This window comes from Entelurus aequoreus, linkage group LG12 (assembly GCF_033978785.1).
Source record: "Entelurus aequoreus isolate RoL-2023_Sb linkage group LG12, RoL_Eaeq_v1.1, whole genome shotgun sequence".
In the NCBI taxonomy this organism is placed as follows: Eukaryota; Metazoa; Chordata; class Actinopteri; order Syngnathiformes; family Syngnathidae; genus Entelurus; species Entelurus aequoreus.
In genome coordinates, this window is record NC_084742.1 from 50,218,689 (window position 1) to 50,226,914 (window position 8,226).

The following is an 8,226-nucleotide window of genomic DNA, read 5'->3' on the forward strand; positions in this document are numbered from 1 at the left end:
CCACAAATGGAAGAAGTCGGGTGGCATTGTCAACAGAAGGGTACACATGTCAGTCAACTTAAAAGGGGCGGGGTAAGTGTGGGAAAAGGGACGTCCAGCGGAAGAAGCAACACAGTCACCCAGGTTTTGGCATCCACCTGAGCCACAGGTTGTCTGCACCCGCTCCTAAGGTCAAAGGTCAAAGTTACCAGGCCTTCGGTGGTGATGTCATTAGCACGCACGGATGTGGGCCTTTGAAACACCACCGAGGTGGGGTGGTACTTTAGGTGCTACAGAGGGTGTAGAGGTAGCTAACGCCCTCTCAAGAACATTAATTTTAATAATTCCTTTAGCGTCTGTATCAGTCAGGTCAAGCCCCAAAACAACATAAAAGGGACGATGGGCACAACTTACCAGAATATGTTGTCTGCATCCGACACCAATGGTTCAGGGTTGAGTCGTAACAAATATAGAGGTTATTACCACGGTAATAGCTATTGTGTCCCCCGTAATTAATCACACTGCACAGGTCAAAAAATAAGTCTTGCTATCCCCTTTGACCCAGTCTATTTAAAATCCGCTGTATGTTCTTAGACACTTGTCAGTCACTGTCGTCAGGAAGGATGAACTGAGACACAAAGACAGTAGAACACGCCCAAGCACCAGTCCGTCAGGGAACACTAGTCGGGTGTAACATCCTGCCTTTCGTCTATCAATATCAGAGTAATTTAGGTAACAAAACGGGGATAAACATCAAACTTTTCACTTAATGTAACGACACATACAGTTATGCTGAAAACAAGCAAGTAAAACTAAGAAACATTTAGCATACTGGATTGGTCTCACACAAGGATATACAATATAGAAGTTGAAAAGAGTAATGTAGGTAGAAAATCTCTCTCGTCTCCTGGGCTGTGGGGCAGATGATGTGGCGATGTCAGCAATGACATCCGCTGGTAATCTGTCAGGTTCTTCAGCTGTAGTGCAGAGGGAGAGGTGGTACCAGGTGTCCCCTCCACCAGCCAGTCGAAGGGCGTGGGACGTCCGTTCTACGACCTAGAAGGGACCAGTCCACCTGGGCTCCGTCCACTTGCGTTTGATGACCTTGATCTTGACCCTCTCAGCGGGCGGAAGGGAATCTTTACAGAAGAACTGTGTAAAATACCATTTTGATTTTACGCTGAGTCCTCCTTCCATGGGGGGCTGCTGGTCCTGTGAATGGCTGACCTGTATGCAGCTCATAGGGTGAAAAACTCAAAGGGCGGTAAAACAGTTTTATTCACGGACCTTCGAATGATCATTAACGCTAATTGCAACATGTCAATCCAATTCAATTTGGTCTGTGCACAGATTTTAGCCAATTAGTTTTTAATGTTCTGGTCCATCCTTTCAACCTTACCTTGGGACTCAGGATGGTACCCCAAACCTGTGTTCTAGTCCGAAAGCCTTTTCGACCAAGGCTAAGTGAGTATTTTTAAAAAAAATTGTTGGCGTTGTCTGACCTAATCTTTTTGGGGAAACCATGTCGGGGTACTAGGTCATTCACAAGTCATTTAATTACTGATATTGCATCCTCTTTTGAGGTTGTTGTTGATTCCGGCCAACCACTGTGATTGTCAACACAAGTCAGTACGTACCTTTTCCCTTGTACCGTATTGATCATATCAGTGAAATCAAAGACTATACATGGTTCACCCTCACCTCCTCCATATTCTAAATTTGATCTACTAAACTACTATTGATGTGTAAAATCGTTATTTTCAAATTAAAATTAGTTATAAGTTCTTACCCACGGTAAAAACGTTAAAACTATGGAATGTGTCAGAGTCGGATGATTGTCGATTTTGTTCCAAGGAGTCTGTATCCACCCTCACTCACCCCCTTCTGTTTCTGAAAAAAAGGACTGTGTTAGTCATGCTATCACTTTCAGAAACATCTAAGAAAAAGGTCAGCTAATAGTCAAGTAGCGGAGGACAGGTCATGTTTGAGGTCAATGATTGTCTCTTCAGCCTCTATGGTCCACTGGGGGGTGGTGTTAGGGTAGGGGACCCCTTAGCAATATCACAATTAACTCAAACTCATCTGAACCCTAACTTTTATGTAACTTATTCAATATGGTGAAAGTAACAAAATATGCTTATATTTATATTGTCACCAATACTAGAAAAATACTACCCTTATGGCGGATGCTTTAGCAATAGTATTTTGAAATTTTACCACACCTGGTGGCCCCAATAATTCATTAAGTCAAGCTCATGTTGTAGAAAGTTGAATGATGCAGACACGTTTGTTACTGAATACTTTCTATCAGACTTCTGTCTTGACGACTATGTGTATGTAATGAGCAACTATAATTATTTGATATGCTTAAATGTGTAATGTGTCGTTTTAGCTCAGCTGTTGTGTAGCTGCTAGCTCCTCGTAGCCTACAGGTGTCTAAAGTGCAGCCCATAGTAATGTGTTTAACATAACCATGGGCTAAACCTAAACAATTGAAAATGTGGTATTTGGGTGTCGGTGTAATGTTTGGCAGCTACGCCGTGTCTTGTCATTGGACCTAAGTTCTTTGGTTTTGTAGGCGAGACAGAGAGCAAGGGAACAATGTGGGACACTATTGTGTCCATCTTAGACCATGCTAGCTGTTGCAAAGATAGGTCAACATGAGCAGCCACACCTTGGGTTCCAACATATATAAATAATCATAACATATTGCGAGTCGGGTGGCAGAACACACGGAAGCATCTCAGTCAGTCAGGGTTTTCACTGTTAGAGCAGTTGGATGTCAGCCATTCCTGTTGTTTCAGGCTGTGGTATGAGCTCCTGGAGGAGCCTTGGTAGTGGTGTCGCAGCTTGGTGGTTGAGCCGTCAGGTAACACCAGGAAGGTTCAATCTGTGCGATATTGAATGTCAGGGTACAGTCTGTAAGGGAGGTCATTACCAATTAGGCAGGGTGTGTGCAGGTCAATCACGAAGGGGTGCTTTAGTGTGTGTCCAGCAATCTGAACCGGAAGTGGTTTGGTGACAGGCAACCTTCTTGTGACCCCAGCGAAGCCTTCGACCTTTAAAGAGGAAGCACACAGTTTCTTTGGTACCTCTGCATTCAGAATCGAATGGGTGGCGCCAGTGTCAATCACGAACTGATAACATTGTCCGTTGACACTCATGTCCAGCAGGGGGCCAGTCTGTATCTCCTGCTGGGGCTCCTGCGGTGGGTATGCTTTGCCACGCCGGTATGATGTTCTGGCTGCAAACCGGGGCCTGTCTCGTTCAGAGGAGTTAGGACATTCACGTTGCCAGTGACCCGGCAGGTCGCAGATGTAACAGTTTCCACCCCGGACTGGCTTTGAATTATTGTGTTGTCCACCACCGGAGTCCAAACGTCTGGTCTCACGTCTGTTGAGGATTCTTTCCTCCACCTGTTGGAACTCAAAAGCAAGGTCACCCACAGCTGAATATACCCTATCTGATTTTTGACCTTTTGGTTCTTTTGACTTTTTATCTTCGGCGATCTGTAATTTAAGTAGTTGCTTCCTTGTTGCTCTGTCATTAGCCCTATTTTGCATGGATTGAATAAAATGTCCCTGCCATATGTTGTTTTTGGCACCGTGTATATCAGGGTTAACTTTGTCCAAAGTGTTTGGCCAAAGGTTCCCTCCCGGAGGTACAGGTGGGAAAGCAAGGTCAACAATGGCTTGCATGTATGCATCGGCAAGAGACTTATATTGTAGTATGTCCAAAGTGTTAATGTCATGTGTCAAAAATGTCTGCCGGAGAAAATGGTCAGACGTGTACAAGGGGTTAATTTTCGGAGGCAGGATTAATCTTAGAGGGGGCGTGTTAATACCTCCTTCTCTTGTCACTGGAGTAGGGGGCGGTGGCTTAGTCAAAGTCTGGGCGGGTCGTTTGAATTGTCTTGCGCATGCGCGGCAGACAAAAAACAATCAGTCTCTTCTGACATATTTGTCCCATTAATCATCGGTTCTTTTGCTGCATTTCGTTTTTCCACGTAATCCCCGCTTACTTTTATCATACGCCAAACTCTTAAATTCTCGAGCACCAACCTTGCTCCTTTTACTCTATCTCTGCGCGTTCCATTTTCACCAGCGCACACACACACACACACAAACTAGCACTCCCGCACACACACACACGAGCACGCGTAAGCACTCCCGCACACACACACTCACACTCAGCAGCACACTCTCTGCGTTTCACTTTACCATAAAACTTCCAGTTACTTTTTTATTTATTTTTTATTTTATTTTACCAGATGTTTGAGTTCACGACTTTGAGTATTGTAAACTCCCTCTTAACCCTTTCAAGGAACGTTCTCCTTTTTTTTTCTCTACCTGCTAGTTCCATTGTCGACAACCGTCCATTCAATTGATCATTACACAGTAATGATTAATCACATTCCTCCCCCGCTGCCATCACATTTCTGTTTTTCACACTCCAAGGCCATGTGTCTATATTTTCTTAATTCTAGTGCCCTTATCGCACTGGGATCTTCCAACCCGGGAGTCTTTATTGTACCTTTTACAAATGGCCTCCAGCCTTTTCCGTACGTTTCAGTGCCCTATTATCGTCACTGGGATCTTGCAACCCGTACTCATTAAGGGACGACCAAATTCCCAGGGTAAGCTACACCCAACTATTAGTTCACTCGTCAATGAAACTGCCCGTCACGGTAATCGAGACACAATGGCCTGAGTTGACCACTTATTTACAATTTTAATGCAATGGCAGGCTCGGCAAAAATGCAATCAATCTATCAAAATCACTAATCTGTGCCTGGGATTAAAAAACAGTGTTTGACTTACAGACTTCAGGACAGACTCCTAACGCAGATTTTATCTAAAAAGAAAGGTTCTGCTTACCTTGAATTGGCCAATTGAGTCTGTCCAGAAGATTGCAAGAAGTCATCAATCAACAGCGTGCCATCCCGGACGAGCCCCCAAATTGTTGCGTTGACCAGCATTCCTCCAATGGGGAATTCAAATTGCTAGTCTCTCCCAGATTCTTTTTATGGCAATACGCTGATGTTTATATTCAATCTCCAGGCAATAGTTGGTATTTTGTAGTTTATTCTCAAAGCTTAGAGGACAAACCTGAGACCAACCCAGCACCCAAGCGTTCCCTAGCCCGATCCAGATCGGTCTAGCTTGGTCTAGCTCAAACCCCCGGAAGTCCCGTGATCTTCCGTCTGTCCCTCGCCCCCACTCTCTTTGTTTAGACTACTCCGAGTTATCTCTACTCTGACACATTCCAATCTAGAAGGCCAACACCTTACTATGAGACTCAAAAGAAGGAAGAATACTAGCTATTCTTTATATGACTATAGGAGTTTAGAAAGAAGTAACACTTAAATATGGATATGCTTCCAACAAGTGCCATCTCCGGGTTGCGGAGGAGATCCTGCCCCAAGTGGAGGAGTTCAAGTACCTCGGAGTCTTGTTCACGAGTAAGGGAAGAGTGGATCGTGAGATCGACAGGCGGATCGGTGCGGCGTCTTCAGTAATGCGGACGCTGTATCGATCCGTTGTGGTGAAGAAGGAGCTGAGCCGGAAGGCAAAGCTCTCAATTTACCCGTCGATCTACGTTCCCATCCTCACCTATGGTCATGAGCTTTGGGTTATGACCGAAAGGACAAGATCACGGGTACAAGCGGCCGAAATGAGTTTCCTCCGCCGGGTGGCGGGGCTCTCCCTTAGAGATAGGGTGAGAAGCTCTGCCATCCGGGGGGAGCTCAAAGTAAAGCCGCTGCTCCTCCACATCGAGAGGAGCCAGATGAGGTGGTTCGGGCATCTGGTCAGGATGCCACCCGAACGCCTCCCTAGGGAGGTGTTTAGGGCACGTCCGACCGGTAGGAGGCCACGGGGAAGACCCAGGACACGTTGGGAAGACTATGTCTCCCGGCTGGCCTGGGAATGCCTCGGGATCCCCCGGGAGGAGCTGGACGAAGTGGCTGGGGAGAGGGAAGTCTGGGCTTCCCTGCTTAAGCTGCTGCCCCCGCGACCCGACCTCGGATAAGCGGAAGAAGATGGATGGATGGATTAAGTGTTCGCTTGTCGTCACCACGCGCTTCAGAGGTGACGTCGCCCTCAACTGGTCTAGGCGACAACAGCAATAACTCTTTTCTCGACCAACCTCGTGTTGGGAGGCAAGGCAAGGATGGAGACAATAAACTTACCCTCAAAGTGCTAAACAAGAAATACAAACTACAAAAATAATAAAAAGATAGCTTACTGTACGATGTCTGCTCGCACTGGGATGACTGACACACTGATGACATCTATTAAACAGACGAGAAGCAAGGAATCATGCAGAGACAGAGTTCAATTTGGCTCAATGAGGAGACACGTGCCTCGGGCTGTATTCTAGTTACAGATCCAAACTACGTTCTAAAAGTCCAGCCCGCATGCTTCCTCTATTTATTTGGGAGGTCCCTGTTACATTACTGAAGCTGTCGCTGAGGTAAGGGGGTAATCCAGACAACTCCAGTTAGACACAATATATGATTATACAAAAATGCAAATGTGTTGACGCTGGTGATATCGCCTTGTCTCTGCTCTGTCTGCGTCACGGCGGTGTTCGGCTTTGGCAGTCAGCAGGCCGTTCCTGGACACAAACACTGATACCAGACTGGCTTGCCAGCTTTGCACAGACAAAGAAAATTACCACTTCAGCACAATTGACAATAATTATAGCAACGGCCCTTAAGCATAAAAGTTGTGTGATAATATATACATAATTATTTTAACACTGACAGGATGTCCATGTCTTCCTGTTTATATGAAGAATTAATCATGATCCACACAAAGGGTTAACAAGGAAAAGTCTCCCTGCATACACTGTTTTCGGTTGTGTGTTTGTCTCCATCTCTGGGTATAAATTGAATGTCACAGATGACCAACTTCTAGATGTATGGCTAAATCCTCCTAATATCCAGATGAGAGGCATGATTTATAATCTAATATGACTTTGACGAGCCGAGATAATGCAGGAAGGAACTGAGGGAGTCAAAAAACGAAACAAACATGATACGGGCAACGGATCATTACACTTTTCTTTTTGTTTTTTTTTTAAATCAATTTTGTCCTGCATTGTTAAATGTTAGAGTATCAAATTTGATCAAAAGAACGATGAGAACGGCCCTGCGATGAGGTGGCGACTTGTCCAGGGTGTACCCCGCCTTCCGCCCGATTGTAGCTGAGATAGGCTTCAGCGCCCCCCGCGACCCCGAAGGGAATAAGCAGTAGAAAATGGATGGATGGATGGAACGGAGGGTTGTGATATTCACTAACAAACTAATGACTGGCTAATTAACATCAACGACAGAATTGGGACGTTAGTTGGGATTTATGTTAGCTTGACATGACAAATAAATATTTACTAGAGATGTCCGATAATATTGGACTGCCGATATTATCGGCCGATAAATGCTTTAAAATGTAATATCGGAAATTATTGGTATCGGTTTCAAAAAGTAAAATATATGACTTTTTAAAACGCCGCTGTACAGAGTGGTACACGGACGCAGGGAGAAGTACAGAGCGCCAATAAACCTTAAAGGCACTGCCTTTGCGTGCCGGCCCAATCACATAATATCTACGGCTTATCACAACACACACAAGTGAATGCACTACATACTTGGTCAACAGCCATACAGGTCACACTGAGGGTGGCCCTATAAACTTTAACACTATTACAAATATGCGCCACACTGTGAACCCACACCAAACAAGAATGACATACACATTTCGGGAGAACATCCGCACCGTAACACAACATAAACCCAACAGAAAAAATACCCAGAACCCCTTGCAGCACTAACTCTTCCGGGATGCTACAATATACACCCCCCGCGACTGCCTACCCCCCGCCCCCAACCCCGCCCACCTCAACCTGCTAATGCTCTCCCAGGGAGAGCATGTCCCAAATTCCAAGCTGCTGTTTTGAGGCATGTTACAAAAAAGAATGCACTTTGTGACTTCAATAATAAAAATATGGCAGTGCCATGTTGGCATTTTTTTCCATAACTTGAGTTGATTTATTTTGGAAAATCTTGTTACATTGTTTAATGCATCCAGCGGGGCATCACAACAAAATTAGGCATAATGTGTTAATTCCACGACTGTATGTATCGGTATCGGTTGGTATCGGAATCGGTAATTAAGAGTTGGACAATATCGGAATATCGCATATCGGCAAAAAAGCCATTATCGGACATCTCTAATATTTACATCT